The sequence below is a fragment of the Mustela nigripes genome, chromosome X (genome assembly GCF_022355385.1).
Source record: "Mustela nigripes isolate SB6536 chromosome X, MUSNIG.SB6536, whole genome shotgun sequence".
Lineage (NCBI taxonomy): Eukaryota > Metazoa > Chordata > Mammalia > Carnivora > Mustelidae > Mustela > Mustela nigripes.
The window spans coordinates 95,216,672-95,237,290 of record NC_081575.1 but is presented as its reverse complement, the minus strand read 5'-3'; the positions used below and the strand labels follow the sequence as shown (position 1 = coordinate 95,237,290).

The 20,619-nt window shown below is 37.5% G+C and overlaps 1 pseudogene; it reads left to right on the top strand.

Moving 5' to 3' along the window:
- Window positions 1–951: 951 nt before the first annotated feature.
- LOC132007180 (heat shock cognate 71 kDa protein-like) overlaps window positions 952–20,619 on the top strand; it is a 53,000-nt pseudogene continuing 33,332 nt past the window's right edge.

The window sequence follows — 20,619 nt, the reverse complement described above, 5'->3', positions numbered from 1 at the left end:
GGGGGATTGGGGGGGGCGGACAGGGGAAAAGCGCACTACGGAGGGCCCTGCTACTTTATTGGTTTTCAACTCCTACAGTTAGGCTCCAAGCACGCAAGCTTTCCTGTTACCCTTCTGACATTTTCCCTTAGCACAGATATGAAAGATCAAACTTCGATTTCTCAAGTCTCCACTTGGCCACACCCTGACAAGGCATGCCCTCCTCAAACCTCCCCTCCCTCATCAAAAGCCAGGTCAGTATTTCCTTAAGTTGGTCTGTTTATTCCTGTATATTTAAATTCCAAAACAAGTTACCATTCTATAATAAAACCGATATCCGGTGGGTTTCTTTCAAAAACAAGAGACAAAAATCCCTCACCAATACCCACTTGACGCAAAAGGAAAACTTGACTTTCTGCCTTTCCAAAGAGCAGCACCCCTACCGCCCCCGGACGCGCCCTGCGTGGTCCCCCGTCCTCCCCCACGAGCGCAGGGGCGCGGTGAGAGTCCCCTACTGCTCCTCCGCTCAGCGCCACAACTTTCCGAAACCCTGTGTTAACTTCCAGACACAGCCTGGGTGGAGAGCAGCGGGATACTCCGGACACCCCCACACCAAAGAGCAAGACAGCAAGCTCCTACCAGCGCGACTCTTGATGACGTCGGTGAATCCGTCCCCCGCGGCATCTTCCCGGGTCTGCTCCGGACCCCCAGGCTGAGCCATAGCCAACCGCCACGTATCCCGACTCCCCCACGCCCCAAACTTTGGGAGGCAGGTGGGTCGGTGCGGTCCGCCTGATGCTCTCCAAAACAGATAGCTGGCCAGAGATCCGGTGTGTCTGAACGAGGATTTCTCTCCTCCTCGGGGCCCACAGCCACGGAAATAGGGATGCGTGGGGAGGGGAGAGGGGAGGGATGACGGACTGGAAAACACAAACACAGACACCTGGGTAGGCTGAAAGGGGTGCCGTCAAAATGTCCAGCCCATGCTTGGCGAGGAGGAAACAGGTGCTGTTCCCAGCTCCTGACTCTAAATACAGTGGGCGAGGCCCGCAAGGTGAAAGCCGAAGAGAGACCTGGTGGTCAATAAATCCACAAGCAAGTTGGAGACTTTTCCACGCTGCGCAGAATCGATGCAAAAACAGGAGCAATTAGGGAGCCGCTTGCCAAAAGCAGCACATGAGGTCATGAATGATTTAGCATTGCCACTTACAAGATGACTACACTGAGAAGAAGGGTCACTTCCTTTTGCTATCTGGGTCACTTGCACATGTGTACCCCTCCGTTGTGTCTTGACTTGAAAGCACTAACCAGAAATGGGGAACAGAGGCCGAGCGTGATCATATTTCTTAGGAGATTTCACCAAAGCTTCCCACCCTTCTTTGAGTGTGTATATTCACTCTGACCGCCTCCTCCAGTCCTTCCTCCCACCACTGAGGCTAGAATTAGATTGGACTATAAACAGCTCATATGACTTTATTTTCTAAAAATGTCAGAAGTGACTTTGATTTGGTTAGTATCCTTACTCCTCCAGGCCACCCCACCCCTCCGCACATAGCCTGCACTTCTTCCTGCCTTAGCCAGGTCACCCTAAATCCTTCCATTGTCTACCAAAGAAAAATGAACTTTACAAGCAGAACTTGGCACGGGGCCTAGCAACAGCTAAGGATTTTCTTTTCTTGTTTTCTTCTGCATTTTCATTCAGAGTCCATCCTTACCCTCCTCCTAAAACACTGCTTCTCTATGGTGAAATCATCTGAGGAGTGGGATGAAACTCCAATACCTGGTTTCCACTCCTCCCCTCCCCATGATGATTAACTATTCTGGGCTCTCACCTGAGCATCAGGATTGTAAAAAGCTCCAAGGTGATTACAATGGACAATCAAATTTGAAAAACATTGTGATAATGGGACTTGTAAACAGTCAATTGGGTGCCTTCATCAAGACAATTTTACCAGTAATCCTTTTCCATCCCACTATAATGCCTTTGATTAAAAATGTGCTTGCTATCCTATTTTCCATTGCCAGATTGGCCATTTGCATGGCAGTGGATAATTTATTTTGACAAAATGTAGTAGTTAGCTTTAGTTCCAGAACTCCTTTAGATTAAAAATAGACTCAGGATGGAGTCTCAACTAGGTGTCTCTCAGCTTCAGTCTGAGTAGTTATGTCTACTGAAAATCTGTCTTTGTTGGTGTTTACAGGCAGAACTCTTGGGTTTCCCAAGTGCTTATTCTTTTGAGATGTTTCAGTTTTCTTAACAAGTTCATCAAGTTGAAATATTCAGAGAGATGGCATAGCTATTTCAGAAAAGAACAAAAGTGTGAGAATTGTCCAGAAAGTTTTAACAAAATCACAAAACTTGTGGTCTACTATATTTTATATTATCCTGCTTCTATAATCAGAAAAGTATGGTATTGGTACAGGAGTAGACAAAATGACAGAACAGAATAGAGTCCAGAAACAGATCCAGCCAAAGAGAATACACTGTTTATGACATTTCTGTCCAGTCATTAAAAAATGGAATATGTGGGGCGCCTGGGTGGCTCAGTGGGTTAAAGCCTCTGCTTTCAGCTCATGTCGTGATCCCAGAGTCCTGGGATAGAGTCCTGCATCGGGCTCCCTGCTTTGGCGGGGAGCCTGCTTCTCACTCCCTCCTCTCTGCCTGCCTCTCTGCCTACTTGTGATCTCTCTCTGTCAAATAAATAAATAAAAATCTTTAAAAATAAAATTTAAAAAATGGAATATGTGATTATGTTTTCTTAGAGTTAGAATCTAGTAACTTAAACTATATAAAAATTAAGTTAGGGATGCCTGGGTGGCTCAGTTGGTTAAGCGGCTGCCTTCGGCTCAGGTCATGATCCCAGCATCCTGGGATCGAGTCCCACATCGGGCTCTTTGCTCGGTGGGGAGCCTGCTTCTCCCTCTGCCTTTGCTTCCACTCTGCCTGCCTGTGCTCGCTCGCTCTCTCTCTCTCTGGCAAGCAAATAAATAAATAAAATCTTTAAAAAAAATAAAAAATAAAAATTAAGTTTTATATATATAGATTAAAGATCCATATATACAAAATAAAACCTAATAAATGAGGAATCTATGAAAGCTTAAGTTGTGGGGATATTCTTAAACCAAACACTAATCCCAGATGACTTTAAGGAGAAAACTGTCACTTTTGACTACATAAGAAGTAAAAATTTCTATAAAGCCAAAGGCATAATAAAGTGAAAAGATAATAAACAAGAAAACATTAAAAACATCTATAAGAAAGGCTTAATATCTCTATTTTAATAATAGTCTACAGATCTGTTTTTAAAAGACAATCCAATAAAAAAATTAATGCTTAACTTAAACAGAAAATTCACAAAATTTGACCCCAAATTGTTATCAAAACAAACCAAATCCAGTGCTTTATTAAAAGATATCCAGATGGTCTAAATGGTCACCTGATTTATAATAAAGGTAACACTGCAATTCAGGAGGCAATAAAAATTCCTGTCAATTAATAAGGTGGGGTCAATTAGAGATTAGATTTTAGACTTAAATGTGAACACTGTTAAAGGAAAAACACTTAAACTACTAGAAGAGAACATAAAAGAATAGCTTCATGACCTTGGGATAGACATTTTTAAAATAGGATGTCAGGGTACTGGAGTGGCTCATGGGTTAAGTGTCTGAGTCTTGATTTTAGCTCAGGTCATGATTTCCCGAGCATGGGATTGATACCCACTTCAGGATCTGCACTGGGCATGGAGTCTGCTTGGGATTCTTTCTATCCTCTATCTCTGCCCCTCTCCTGACACCCACACACGTGCTTCCTCTCTATCTCTCTTAAAAAAGAATGAATGAAACAAGATGGGATTGGGAGGGAGACAAACCATAAGTGACTCTTAATCTCACAAAACAAACTGAGGGTTGCTGGGGGGAGGGGGTTTGAGAGAAGGGGGTGGGATTATGGACATTGGGGAGGGTATGTGCTTTGGTGGGTGCTGTGAAGTGTGTAGACCTGGTGATTCACAGACCTGTACACCTGGGGATAAAAATATATGTGTATAAAAAATAAAAAAAAAATTTTTTAAATAAAATAAAATAGGATGTATTTTAATAGAATGTATCTTAAAGGGAAAAGATTGGTACAGTAACTTAATTAAAATAAATTCTATTTGTCAGAGGGCCTCAGTAAAAGACTGAAAAAGAGTATTACAGAGATCACAGAGTAGGAAATGATATGTGTGTCCATGTAGTAAAAAATAAACAAAACCAAAAAATCCTGCTAGTACCAGGGTATATAAAATACTCTTAAAAATCAATAAAAAAGAAAACCTGATTTTAACAAAAGGACTGAAACATTAGCCCTGGAATAAATCCCACTTGGTCGTGGTGAATAATCCTTTTAATGTACTGTTGAATCCTATTGGCTAGTATTTTGTTGAGTATTTTCGCATCTGTGTTCATCAAGGATATTGGTCTATAGCTCTCTTTTTTGATGGGATCCTTGTCTGGTTTTGGGATCAAGGTGATGCTGGCCTCATAAAATGAGTTTGGAAGTTTTCCTTCCATTTCTATTTTTTGGAACAGTTTCAGGAGAATAGGAATTAGTTTTTCTTTAAACATTAAAAAATGTTTCACCAAAGAGGATATCAAAATGGCCAACAGAAATAAGAATAGATATCAAATATTATAAAAGTATCAAGGTATTAAAATTTAAACCACAAAGCAAAATAACTACATACCAATTGTAATGATAACAATCAAAATCAAACAAAAAACAAAACCCTGAAAACACTAAATACTAATGAAATGAAATTCTTATACACTGTTTATGGGTGTAAAAATCTATACAACTTCTTTGAAAAACCATTGGCAGAATATTCTTATTGTGATGCAATGAGGTCAGGCATATTCAGGGTGGTATGGCTGTAGACCAGAATATTCTAAAACAAAAATTACTCATAGAGCATAACACAGGAACTCCATCTTTAGATATATTACCACAGCCACCACCACTAGCAACAACAAAAAACAACTGTATCATAGATAAGAACAATAATCTCAGCATTTTCTGTAACAGTCAAAATTAAAAATAACCCTCATTTTCATCAACATTAAAATTGATAAAAATATATGACTATATTCATAAAAATGAATGCTATATAGCAGTGAAGAAGAATGGACCTTCTACTATGTAGAATGATATGCATGGATTCTACAAACATAATGTGAGTGAAGGAAACTGAACACTAAAGGTGCCTACTCTGTAATTCTATTTATATAGGAATTAAAAGCAAGTCAAACCAAATTATGGTGATAGAAGATAAATCTGGTTATCTTTTTAAAAAATATTTTATTCATTTATTTGAGAGAGAGAGAGTAAGAGAACACAAGCTGGGATGGGGGGCAGAGGGAGAGGGAGAAGAAGCAGTCTCTGAGCTGGGAGCCCCAGCAAGTGGGGCTCATTCCCAGGACCCTGGGCTCATGACCCAAGCTGGAAGCAGACACTTAACAGACCAAACCACCCAAGCACCCCAAATCTGGTTATCTTTGGAGGGAAGTAATTATTGGAACCAGAAAATAGCAAAACTTCTGGGATTCTCATAATGTCTGTATCTTGTTCTGAGTGATGGATATACTTGTTTGTTTTGTAAAAACTAATTAAGCTGTGCATTTATGATTCAAATGTTTTTCTTTTTGTATATTTCCATGTGAGATTCCAGTCTGAAAAATAAGCATGAGTTAAAATTACATATAAATGTCTAAATTTATCTGTGAAATATTGTTATATGAAACAAGTGCCATTCAAAGTTAAAAAGTTAACTCCATATCAGCATATATATACATATATACATATACACACATATACATGCATACATAATATATTTATGTATAATATATGTATGTGTACATACATATATTATTAATAAAAAATAATCATTAAAAAGTTAACCATGTATCATTGCATATACTATTTCTATCAGCAACTGTAGGAAAACATACATATGAACACACAAAAGGAAAACTATGACATTTTAAAAATGAAGCAAGATTTTTTGAACTTCTGAAATACATAAGCTTTGAAAGACTGAGAGAGTAGGTAGCTAGAAATGTTGCTCATTATTTTATTCTGTTACAAACATCTTCAAAAGTTAGTTTGAAGTCAGCCTAGAAAGTCTCTGGTGTAGATGATCAAGCAATGAAAAGGACACCATTATAATCTTCCTTATCCTAAACCCATACTGTTGTATTTATTTCAACAAATATAAAAGACAGACTTTGTAGCATTTTCTTATTCAAAAACTATGAGGTTAGAGAGGCTAGAATACTTCTCTCTAGATCAGCCAGTTACTTCTATGTGAATGCTTAAATGGCCCATAGACATTTTAGATACTGTTCACTCAAGGTATTGTCTCTCATAAAAGAGACCCCTCATAAACTCCTGCTAACCATTTAGTTATTCTACCCCAGAAAGTATTTGCAACTAGAGAAATGAAAAGACACTCAAATAATATGGCAAAGACCTTCAGATTATCAGCTAAAGCCATTTATTTTAGAACTGCCCAACTAGAATATGAATAACATAGCATGATTAACTGAAATTCTACCACTTTAATTATGAATGCATCATGGCATCCTAAAGCTCTCAAATATGGCACATCCCTATTATACTAAAAATAAGTGTTCCACATGGTTTCATGTAGTTTCCCTTAGCAGATAATGCTAGAACATATTTAGATGTATGTTTTATGCATTGCCATCACTTCCATATAGAGGTATCCATTGATTACAAGAGAACTTCCATGAATCAACAGGGTTATTAGTTGGCTTTTGCTTAACACAGATATTTTAGAAAATACAGTTTGAAATAAGTGTATTTTAGGGATGCAGAGAAAGCATTTTTCCTCCTAGGAGACTGGAAGATTAGTCGATATTTTTAGATTCCTGTCATGGATTCTGCAAAATTTTCGAAGAAACATTTTCTACACAATCAAGGGTAATTTGAATCACCACACTTTCCCATTCTTTCCAAACCTTTTTTGTTTTTTTGCTTTTTTCTTTTTTTTGTTGTTTTTTTGTTTTTTTTTAATTTTTGACTACTAGAATGATCTAAATTTAAACATTTTCTTCTGGTATGTCCTTACACTGGGAGTATTTTAGAAGAGGCAATGTTGTATTGATATTAAGGATCTATTGATAACTAGAGCTAAAACCTAGATAATGAGACCTTTCTGTGCAGCATCTGCAATGTTCCCATAAACCATGCTGCTCAAGGTCAGTTTTATAGGTTGAATCTTGCAATAAGTTTAATTTTCCTCATTCTGGTTGTTACCAACATGGTGAGTCCTAGAGGTAGAGCTGCTCATGAACTTTTAAAAGTCTCTATGCCAGAAGCAGACACCATTTTTGTTTTCATATAAACCCAACACACACCCATATACTTTAAGGGAGGAGTACTGAGGTTTCCCATAAGCTTCTCCATCATAAATACTCTAAAAGCAGCAAATGAGTGGGTTTATCCAAATGGTTTCCCTTTTTTTTTAAGTTTTACTTTAAATTCCAGTCTATTAATAGACAGCATAACATAGTTTCATATGTACAATATAGTGATTCAAAACTTCCATACAACACCCAGTGCTCATCACAAGTGCCCTCCTTAATCCCCATCACCTATTTCACCCACCTCAACTCCCTGGATAATGGGTCAAAGAATAAAATGTCCACACTTTTATCTCTATAAGTGATTCTTTTTCAGACTCTAACACCTCAAGTCCATTTTGGCCTAACCTTGTGTGAGCCTGGTAAGAGACCATTTCTTTGTGAATTATAATACAAACACTTGTATAGTTTGTGGCACACATTTATAGAAAAGTCTTGATAAAGTTCACTTTATTGGGAAAATTAGGTAAATACATATATGACAAGCAGAGAAAAGAAACAAAATAATTACAAATGTAGCAGAGGCTGTTGATGCTTCATGTATCCCTTTGGCACACACCATTCCCATATGTCCCCACAGCCTCCTACAGCAAGTACTGGCAACTGTCTGCCTAAAGGCATTCTCTGGCCTTTGGAATATGCTAGGCTCATATTTAAAGCAGGCCATAAACGCCATGAAAATAATGCCCTGGAAGTAGCCTGCAATCAACGACAGATGGGAGTTGGTGGGTAAATATTTCAACTTCTTGCCCCAAGGTGGGATAACTCTGAGGCACATATTCCTCACTATCTCCCAAAGGTCCCCAGCAATATTCAAACACTGTATTTATTTCCTTTCTTTGTCTCTATCACTTCCCCATTTCCCTACTTGTGGTATCACCTCCCAAATGAATCATTTGCTTTCAGATTCTTGTCTTAGGGTCTGCTTCCAGTTATAGCTCTGCCACTGATGATCTGCATAACCCAGAGAAACTTCTGGATTTCATTTATTTATTCAAAGACTGGAATAGATTACTTGGTAACTAATGTCACAAATACTTCTAAAACCATAATTGTTTGGAGAGCCCATGTTAACCAAAAATTATCAAATGCATTGCCATGCCTGATTCGATAACTGAGAAAGAGGAGTACACCCTTTTTTTGAAGTAGAGTTATACCAGAGCTGTTTTCAGACATTCATAATGTTGGGTAAAGGACATTGGGGACGGTATGTGCTTTGGTGAGTGCTGTGAAGTGTGTAAACCTGGTGATTCACAGACCTGTACCCCTGGGGATAAAAATATATGTTTATAAAAAATAAAAAATTATATTAAAAAAAAAAGGCCAGCCTCACAAGCAACAGAAAGAAGCATATTAGGTTCTGACTAAAAATTTCTGCCCAAATTAAAATTCCAGAAATTAAAGTTGCAAACAGTAGTGCTTTCTTCAAAATGGTCTGTATACATAAGAAATATTTTTTTTTAAGATTTCAATTATTTATCTGACAGAGATCACAAGTAGGCAGAGAGGCAGGCAAAGAGAGAGGAAGGGAAGCAGGCTCTCTGTCAAGCAGAGAGCCTGATCTGGGGCTCAATCCCAGGACGCTAGAATCATGGCCTGAGCCAAAGGCAGAGGCTTTAACCCACTGAGCCCTCAGGCACCCCATAAGAAATAAATTTGACATGGGCCAAGTCAAAAAGGAATTGTTGATCAAACTTTTTTTTTAAGATTTATTTATTTGTCAGAGAGAACTAGAGAGCATAAGCGGGGGGAGCAGCAGAAGAGGGAGAAGCAGGCTCCCTGCTTGGCAGTGAGGTCATTGTGGGGCTCTATCCCAGGACCCTAGGACCAAGACCTGAGCCGAAGGCAGACGCTGAGCCACCCAGGTGCCCCTGATCAAACTTTTTTCATCTAAGAAGAAGGGAAAAAAGAACAATTATCAGTTTCTTTTACAAATTGATTCATTTTGTATTCATATTCACTCAAATATGCCTAAGCTCTTGCCCAAATCGGTCTGTTGACCACCAATCCTCACTTTTATTTTCTTTATCTGAATGGCAGACTGTATTTCCAAAAATTATGACAATATTTTCTGTTCCAAATTCATTTCCAGGGCCCTGGCACTGTCCACTCAGGAAGTATAACCTCTTTTCCTCTCCCTAAGAATTGGGGAAGCCTTGGTGACTGACTCGATAAATTTAATGTGGCTGAAGTGTGCTGGGTGACTTCCAAGTTTAGGTCATAAAAGGTGATAAAACTTTTGCCTGGTCTCTTTTGGAATGCTCACACTTGGAACCCAGCCCCTGTTCCATGAGGAAGCCAAGCAGTCACATATAAAGGCCATGCATTAAGTGATCAGACTACAAACCCAGTAAAAGTCCCAACTAACAGGCAGCATCAACCATCAGACCTATGAGTGAGGAGGGGGTCTTTAGATGATTCCAGCCCTCAGCCTTTGAGTCATTCCCTATGATAGCACGTGGAAGAGATTAGCTATTCCTGTTAAACTCTACCCAAATTCTCAGATTCATGAGTAAAATAAATGTCACTGTTTTAAGTCACCATATTCTGAGGTAGCTTGCTGTATAGCAACCTGTTACCAGAACAGTTGGTAAAGTGGAAATATTACCTACCAGAGATGTGAGGATTAATGAAATAATGTAGGTGAAAACAGTTCATTAGCTATGAAATTCTACAAAAAAAAAAAAAACAAAAAACAAAAAACAAAAAACCTTTCAGGATGCCTGGGTGGCTCAGTGGGTTAAGTCTCTGCCTTCTGCTCAGGTCATAATCTCAGAGTCCTGGGATCGAGCCCCGCATCAGACTCTTCGCTCAGTGGAGAGCTTATTTGCCTCTCTCTCTGACTATCTCTCTGCCTGCTTGTGATCTCTCTCTCTGTGTCAAATAAATAAATAAAATATTTTTTTTAAACTGCCATTTAGTTCTGGCCTCTAGAGATCTTACAGTACACAAGACACAGAAGGCATGCACATAAATATTTCATAAGTGCCCCGTGAATGGTTTTAAAAGGTGCTCTAAAAAATTAAATACATAGAATCAAACTCTGTACATGACAAAATCAAGTATGAGAATTTATACAATCAACATATATTTCTCTATACTGCATGCATATATTTGGATTTGAGTTCGACTCATCTATACATGATCTAAAATGAACAAATTTGATGTGTGACCAAAAGTGAAGTCTTTCAAACACTGGAAAATTATCCTCTGCAAATCCATAGACAATTCATCCAGTGTCATGGTTTCAAGTACACTGATTTCTCAACTACAACATTTTCCCTGAAATCTAGACTTGCAATTGAACTTCCTAACCCATTTGTCCATAGAGATATTTAAAAGCTATTTCAAGTTCTTGCTTGCACCTATGATCGATACTCTTATTTATGATCAATAAGCTATGATCAATAAGGTCTTCACCCATCTCAATCAATGGCTCTAACATTTACCTAGTTACCTAGGCTTAGAACCTAGGTGCCATTGATTTTTATGGGATACCTCATATCAATCCCATTTCTCACACATGCAAAATGAATCAACAAATCCTGTGACCTTTACCTTCAAAATGTATCTTATGACGGGCATTCTCATGATTTCCATCACCCTTTTCGGTAAGTCACCAAATTCCATCAGAGTTGTTCTTTGTACTTCTACTCTTGTTCCACTACAGGCATGTTTCCAACAATATTCAGAGTGATCTTTTTAAAATATTTAGCAGAACAGATCACTTTCATTCTTAATTCTTCCAGTGGATTCTCATCCCACTGAGATTGTCATCTCATTTCTTTAAGCTTATTTCCTACTACTCCCTTCCCTCACTCATACTGTTCCAGTTATATCCATGCTTCATACAATACCCCACCCTCAAATATTCTGGATTTTGTCTCACAATGATCTAAAACACCAGAAAAAGACAGTAATGACTTGCCATATTGAGATTGAGGCAAATTGTGCAATATCTGATTCCAGGCTCTTTACCTCATTTTATGTGTGTTTAGGTGTATGTGTTTAATAGGGGTGAGATATATATATATCTCAAGACAGGACATTCTTGTCTTAATGGAACATCCAGTTATTTGGGGGAAGGAGGGAAGCACTGGTTAAATCACCACAGGAACAAATGTACACTTACAGCTCTGTCAGAATGATACATGTCGTTTCAGGACCTATAAAAGCAGCACTTAGCTATTTGGGGAAACATAAGGAGAGATTCTTTGAGGAAAAAATGATTCATTTGAGATCCATTCATAAGAGCAAACTAACTGAAGAATCTGACTTTTCAAGTCCTATCTATTAAAGCCAATGGCCTATTCATGGTCCCTTCTGAATACAAAACACACATTCCAAAATGAGTATGATTCTTCATATTTCCTACCTACTTCCACCAGACTTACTATTCCAAGTGCCTTCTTCATCATCATGAATAGCAACACCAATACTCCAGGTCCTCTAGCAACAAGATTTAATATCATTCATTGACCCTCACTTTCTCTCTTGCACCTCTCCTTTCAAATATATCCAGAATCCAACCACATTACCCCACCCCCAATGCTGCTTCCCTGATTCAAGCCATCACCATTATTCTCCCAAATTATTTCACATCCTCTGGTATGTTTTTTGGATTAGGACCTACTTGTGAGTCATGAAATCATTAAAAACAGCAGTAAAGGGACGCCTGGGTGGCTCAGTTGGTTAAGCAGCTGCCTTTGGCTCAGGTCATGATCCCAGCGTCCTGGGATCGAGTCCCACATCAGGCTCCTTGCTCAGCGGGGAGCCTGCTTCTCCCTCTGCCTCTGCCTGCCATTCTGTCTGCCTGTGCTCCCTCTCTCCCCCCTCTCTCTCTGATAAATAAATAAAGTCTTTAAAAAAAAACAGCAGTAAAACAAAGTTATAAAAAATAACAGAACAGAAAATGTCAAATTGCATAGTGCATAGAGAAGATAATTATTTTTAAAAATGTATTTCCATTTAATTTTTATATATATGAATACATCGACATATGTCTATCTGCATATATGCACATATATGTATGTATATATCCTGAATCTCAATATAACATTTTCTTACTGTGCATCAATTCAAAATATTTTAAAGGTATTGTGGAGTCTCCCTGCTTCAACTTTTAGCTTCAGTACAAACTATTCTCAAAAAATCAATCAGAGGAATGTTCTCTATAAGTGATAAATTTTAATAAATGAACTAATTACAAATAAGATAGATAAAGATACTTATTCAAAATGTTTAATGACCTCCTATCTTATTCTAAATAAAAGTCAAGTGTAAACCCACATGACAGCCTAGAAGAGTCACATATTCTGTTCTTGCTTTCTCCCTTTACCTCTAACGTAATCTGCTACTCTCATTCCTGCTCACCAAACCCCAGTCATTCTTGCTGTATTTAAAATATTCTCAGGGGACCTGGGTGGCCTCCCTGGCTCTCTCTCTCTCTATCTTTCTCTTACCCTCTCTCTAAACTAACTAACTAAATAAATAAATACACAAATAAATAAACAAACACATAAACAACAAATAAACAAATAAGTAAGGTAAGTAAGTGAGTAAGTAAAATCTTTTTAAAAATAATACTCTCAGCACATACCAAACTCAGGACTTTTGCATTTGCTCCTTTACCTGCCTAAAAGACTTCCATTTATATAATTTTATTGCCTACTCCCCTACCTCTTTCAGTAATTTGCTCACTTTCCTATTGAAGCCACTGGTTACCCACCTATTTAAAATTGCTATCACTCATTTTCACTGCCCAATATTCCCCATTATCTTTGCATATTTTATGTTTCTCCATAAAACTCCAAACTTCTGACATACTACCTAGTTATTTTACCTATCCAATTATTTTCTGTCTCTCCTGAACCGTGATGGAATGTGACCTTATACAAAAGGATGAGGAGGCATAATACTCCATAGTGTATATGGACCACATTTTCCTTATCCATTCGTCCGTTGAAGGGCTTCTTGGTTCTTTCCACAGTTTGGCGACTGTGGCCACTGCTGCTATAAACATTGGGGTACAGATGGCCCTTCTTTTCACTACATCTGTATCTTTGGGGTAAATATCCAGGAGTGCAATTGCAGGGTGATAGGAGTTCTATTTTTAATTTCTTGAGGAATCTCCACACTGTTCTCCAAAGAGCCTGCACCAACTTGCATTCCCACCAACAGTGGAAAAGGGTTCCCCTTTCTCCACATCCCCTCCAACACATGTTGTTTCCTGTCTTGCTAATTTTGGCCATTCTAACTGGTGTAAGGTGATATCTCAATGTGGTTTTAATTTGAATCTCCCTGAGGGCTAGTGATGATGAACATTTTTTCATGTGTCTGATAGCCATTTGTATTTCTTCATTGGAGAAGTGTCTGTTCATATCTTCTGCCCATTTTTTGATATGATTGTCTGTTTTGTGTGTGTTGAGTTTGAGGAGTTCATTATAGATCTTGGATATCAACCTTTTGTCTGTACTGTCATTTGCAAATATCTTCTCCCATTCCGTGGGTTGCCTCTCTGTTTTTTTGACTGTTGCCTTTGCTGTGCAGAAGCTTTTGATTTTGATAAAGTCCCAAAAGTTTATTTTCGCTTTTGTTTCCTTTTCCTTTGGAGACATATCTTGGAAGAAGTTGCTGTGGCTGATATCAAAGAGATTACTGCCTATGTTCTCCTCTAGGATTCTGATGGATTCCTGTCTCACATTGAGGTCTTTTATCCAATTTGAGTTTATCTTTGTGTATGGTGTAAGAGAATAGTCGAGTTTCATTCTTCTACATATAGCTGCCCAGTTTTCCCAGCACCATTTATTGAAGAGACTGTCTTTTTTCCACTGTATATTTTTTCCTGTTTTGTCGAAGATTATTTGACCATAGAGTTGAGGGTCCATATCTGGGCTCTCTACTCTGTTCCACTGGTCTATGTGTCTGTTTTTATGCCAGTACCATGCTGTCTTGGTGATCACAGCTTTGTAATAAAGCTTGAAATCAGGTAACGTGATGCCCCCAGTTTTATTTTTGTTTTTCAACATTTCCTTAGCGATTCTGGGTCTCTTCTGATTCCAGACAAATTTTTGGATTATTTGCTCCAGCTCTTTGAAGAATACCGGTGGAATTTTGATCGGAATGGCATTAAAAGTATAGATTGCTCTAGGCAGTATCGACATTTTAACAATGTTTATTCTTCCGATCCAAGAGCATGGAATGGTCTTCCATCTTTTTGTGTCTTCTTCGATTTCTTTCATGAGTGTTCTGTAGTTCCTCAAGTACAGATCCTTTACCTCTTTGGTCAGGTTTATTCCCAGGTATTTTATGGTTCTTGGTGCTATAGTAAATGGAATCGATTCTCTAATTTCCCTTTCTGTATTTTCATTATTAGTGTATAAGAAAGCCACTGATTTCTGCAAAGGATGAGCAGTTTCCATGTCTTCTGTACTCTGCATCATCCCTGGGGTCTAGCTAGTCCCTATTATATAGAAATTAATCAGTAAGTTGTTAAATGGATGAATGGATCAGTGGGTAGGTGGATGGATGAAAGAATGAAAGAGGTAAGGATTGGAAGGAGTGAGAATGATATACAAAACTCTTCTCTGGATGGAATAGGGCAGAGCATGGAACACTGAGTTAAATCAATATGTTATACACCTGAAACTAATGTAATATTGCATGTCAATTACACTTCAATAATAGAAAAAAACAAATGAAAAATGAAGTGCCAGTATTGGTAGCTCACATAAAATATTTGTTCACCAGATTATAGTGGCTATTATTATCTGTTAAATTATTATCAATTAAAAACACAGTTGACTGACTAATCAACTAGCCAACTAATGTTGACTGGAAAGGGAAGTTGGTACAAATGAACTACGATCCCAAAGGATCTGCCCCAGCAGGGACACATTATCTGTGAATCTCTGGGTCCACCATCAGTTAATCTAGGTGTGACAAAGTAAACATGGATAACTACACCAGCATACACAAAAGATTCTTTCCTAAATAGGCCACTGAAATCATCCAAGTCTTTAACCTCAGTGGTTAAAAATATATCTATAGCTTTTGTTGCTTTAAAGGCATAGTTTTGACCTAGGTGTGTAATCTAAAAATTATTTTAGATCACAACAAACTGGGATAGTATTTCTATCTGGTCAGAACATGTAATTCTGCTATAAGGTCGTGATGGTAGTGTTTTCTTAAAACTTTTTCACTGCAAGATGAAAAACTGCCATTTCAAAGCTGCAATGAGAATTAAAGGCTGATTGTTCCATTGTTTTGGGGAAAAAACTCCAAACATCTGAAAGGATCTTATAATTTCACAAATGCAAAGCCCCACACTCTTCAGAAAGAGAGAGATTTGAAACTGTTTTTTTTCCTAAATTGTATAGACAAAGACGATTTTTCCTTTTGAGAAATGGTTATTGGCTCTGCATGGACGTGACTTGGTGCTTATTCCCATGGAGTTCTATGTAGCCTTGTTTGAGTTATTTATTTGCCAGAGACAATAAGCTGAGAAGGAACTGGATTTAGGGACAGAATCCTCACCTCAGATAGCTGTCAAACATGCATAGTAACAGTAAAGGCTGTTGATGTCTGGCATAGGTATGAGCAGCCGTGGACCTCTAGAAAGGATGATTGTAACCAGATAGCAATGATCTATGGCAAGGCATTAGTAACATAGCAGGAGTGTGGGGGGCCAGAACTAACTAAAGGGTACTTGAAGTGGGAATGTATTAGTATCCTAGGGCTACCATAAAAATTTCTCCAAACTAGGTACAACAAAAATGTATCCTCTCACAGTCCTGGAAGGTAGAAGTCTGAAATGAAGTATCAGCTAAGCTATGTTCCCTCCAAAGCCTGTAGGTAGAATCCTTCCTTGTCCTCTTCCAGCTTCTGGTGGGCACCAGCAATCCTTGATGTTCCTTGTCTTGCAGCTTCATCCCTCCAGTTGCTGTCTCCATTGCCACATGGTGTTCTCTCTGATGACTCTGTGTCCAAATTTTCCTCTTCTTTTTTTTTTTTTTCTCACATTTTCCTCTTCTTATAAGAACCCCAGTCACTGGAATAGGGCCCACTGTAGTTGAATGTGACTGCCTATTAACTCCATTGTATCTGCAAAGCCCACTCACCTGTACTGGATATTAGGACTTGAACGTATGTTTTTGAGAGATGATATTGAACCTGTAACAGTGTGGGGAGGTAAGTTCCTACATGAACTTGTCTTAAGATAAAAAAGAAAATAAAGCAATTTGTATGCTTAAGGAAAGTCTGATTTATTTATTCTTCCAGTCTGCTGAGGCTTGGATATGTCCATATATACAGGTGCTTAATAACAGAATCCATGCTCGTTGATTCTAAAAGATAATCTGTCCAACAATTGAATAATAAAGTTTGAATGAAAAGTGTATATAAATTAAAAGACATCCTGTGAAATAGATAACAGCTCTGTTAGTTTTATGCTGTGATTTGGCAAACATTAAGTGTTCTGAAATTTTCAGAAGACTGGTATTCAGTTCAACTGTTTTCCTTTTCAAGAATAAAGAATAACAGGTTTATCTTTATATGAAAAAAATGCCATGGATTAAATATCAACCATTCTTCTGAGGATAATACCAACAATGGAAATTCATTGTTCATGATTTTGTATTGAAAAACTAAACATAATTTACATTGTGAAGTGTTTACTCAACTGCCATATGCCCATGGCATAATGCCATGTTACCCTGGGGAATTTGACACTACAAATTATTATTTTCACTTAAAAATAGCAAAGTTAGATAGAGAAGTAAAATGAGATGAAGATTACAAATGCAGTAGTGAAGCTGGGATTAGAAGGCACATGTAATGCAAATATTGTTTTCATAATTGAGCAATTATCAGACATCATTTTATGAAAAGCCATCATGATTTTTGATTAATTACTATATGTGACATTTAACATATTTAAGTCATAAAAATATTATAAAATCTAAATATGCTCTAAAATATGCCCTCCCTTTATGGTATTTAAATAATAACATAAACCATTTATCAAAACTATGTTATGGGAAAAATCTTGATGGATTCATATTAAAGTTTAATTAACAATAATCATATACAGTGTAAATCAATGGCATATTTTGTGTTTTTTATGGTACTCTCACTTCTTGAAGTTTCAGTGTAACTCTGATAGGCAAATCTTTTTTTAAAGTTTTTATTTAAATTCCAAAAACATAAAATGTAATAGCAGTTTTAGGTGTATGATATACTGATTAAATACTTCCATACATCACCCAGTGCTCATTACAGCAGGGTTAAAGAGGGTGACCTCTTTAATCCCATCTTCATCCATCCCTCACCTACCTCCCCTCTGATAACCACCAGTTTGTTCTCTAGAGTTAGGAGTCTGTTTCTTGGATGGACAAGTCTTATCAGTGACCTCCCTGCTAAGAGTTCCTGACAGGTGAATGCCATGGATAGTGATGGTAATGATGGTGATGATAATAAATACATAGTCAACTTTAAAAATTTACTACTTTATTAATAGCAAGGTAACTACCCTGTAACCTCTAATGTACCACTTCACTGATAATGTGAAGGGGAAACTTTGCTTTTAGCTTAGAAACCAAAAGGAGACTTCCTGCCACACAACGTTTTCAAATTTCACTCCACACTCTTGGCCTGGCCCAGGTCAGTTTCCCACATGAAATAACGAGACAGTTTAGTTTACCCTTTAGGGATATAGGACAGATTGGCACACAGAAAGCATAAAGGTGGAGGAAGGCAGCTCATCAGAGCTCATTCTTTGTACATTTTTGTATGCTTTGGATAAAAAGTTATCCACTTTGAATAAACTCAGTCTCTTGAGATAGCAGGTGACAAAAGCATTTAATAATACAAACTAATCTACAAAAGCCATCTGTGAGGATTTTGAAAGTCACAATTCTATGCATTCTATATCAAAATTTCAATGATATCTTTCATAGAAGTAGAACAAACAATCCTAAAAATTATGTAGATCCAGAAAAGACCCCATATAGCCAAAGCAATCTGGAGAATGAAAAACAAATCTGGAGGCATCATGCTCCCTTATTTTAAACTATATTACAAAACTATAGTAATCAAAGGCATATGGCATTGTCATAAAAACACAAACAGAGATCAATGGAATGGAATAGAGAGCCCAAAAATAAATCCAGATTTATATGGTTAATTCATTTATATCAAATGAGCCAAGAATATATAGTGTGGGAAAAACAGTTTCCTCAATAAATGGTGGTGGGAAAGCTGATAGCCACATGCAAATGAATGCAACTGGTCCACTATCTTACATTATACACAAAACTCAACTCAAAATGGATGGGAGATCTGAATTTGAGACCTGAAACCACAAAACTCCTAAAAAAGAAATAGGCAATGATTTTTTTTTATTTGATACCAAAAGCAAAGGCAACAAAAGCAAATATAAATGTGCATGAATACATCAATTAAAAAACTCCTATGCAGCACAAACACACACACACACAAAACATAAACAAAATGAAAAGGCAATCTACTGAATGGGAAAAAAATTCTTTGCTAACCATATATATATATCAGATAAGGGGTCAATATCAAAAAATACAAGGCCATCATACAACTCAAAAATAATCCAACTCAAAAAGGGGAGAGAAACTAATTAGACATTTTTTTTTCCAAAGAAGACATGGCCAACTGGTATGTGAAAAGGTGTTCAACATCACTAGTCACCAGGTAAATTTGAATCAAACTAGAAGGAAATACCATTGCATACCTATTAGAATGCTATTAGCAAAAAGACAGGAGCTAAAATGTTTTGGTACAGATGTCCTTGTGCACCACTAGTAGGAATGTAAATTTATGCAGCCACTATGGAAAACAATATAGATGTTGCTCAAAAAATTATAGATAGAGGGGCGCCTGGGTGGCTCAATGTGTTAAGCCTCTGCCTTTGGCTCAGGTCATGATCTCAGGGTCCTGGGATTGAGCCCCACATCAGGCTCTCTGCTCAGCAGGGAGCCTGCTTCCCCCTCTCTCTCTGCCTCTCTGCCTACTTGTGGTCTCTGTGTGTCAAATGAATAAATAAAATCTTTAAAAAATATATAGATAGAAACATTATGTATCCAGCAACCTCACCTTTGGGTATTTATCTGAAGAAAATAAAACTACCAACTCAAAAAGATATCTGTACCCCATATTCATTGAAACATTATTTATAACAACCAAGACATTGAAGCTATATAAGAGTCCTTCAATGGATGAATGGATAAAGAAAATGTGATAAATATGTATGCAATGGAATATTATTCAGCCAAAAATTGAATGAGAAATATTGTCATTTGCAACAACATAGAATGGAACATAAGGGCCTTATGCTAAGTGAAATAAGTCAGATGGAGGAAGACAACTACCATATGATGTCACTTATATGTGGAATCGAAAAAAAAAAAAAAAAAAAAAGGGAACAGACTGGTGCTTACCAGAGGTATGGAAGAGAGGGCAGCAAATGAAATGTGTGAGGGTACAAAGGTCAAAAGGTGCAAACATCTAGTTATAAAATGAATAAGTCATAGGGATAGAACATGCAGCATTGGTGACGATAGTTAATAATATTGCACTGTATACTGAAAGTTGCTAAGCAAACAGATCTTAAAATTTCTCATCACAAGACAAAAAGTTACAACAATGTATGATGATGGATGTTACCTGGACCTATTGTAGTGATCATTTTGCAAAATACAGAAATATGAATCATTGTATTGTACACCTGAAGTTAATATAATGTTATGTCAGTTATATCTCAATAGAAAATAAAACATGATCACAAATTATTTGAGAGGTAAGATGTATATACCTTTCTACTGAATCTAGGATAGCTTGTGAAGCTTCAACCAATACAGTATGGTGGAACTGATGTGTGGCTTCTAATGGCTAACTTGTAAAAGACCAGACAGCTTCCTCATTATTTGCTGGAGTACTTGCTCTTGGAGCCTGGAGAAACCATGTAAGAAGTTTGAACATTCAGATACTATTGTGCTGGATAGGACATGTCTAGGTATTTCAGTTGACAGGTTCCACCGAGCTCAGCATTCTAGTCACGTCTGTCAATAGACAGGTATGTGAAACCACCTTAGTAGACTAGGCCATCTCTCAGCTCAACATCACTGAGAGACTTCTTTATATACTAGAGACTTTATATACTTCTTTATATACTACTTTATATACTTCTTT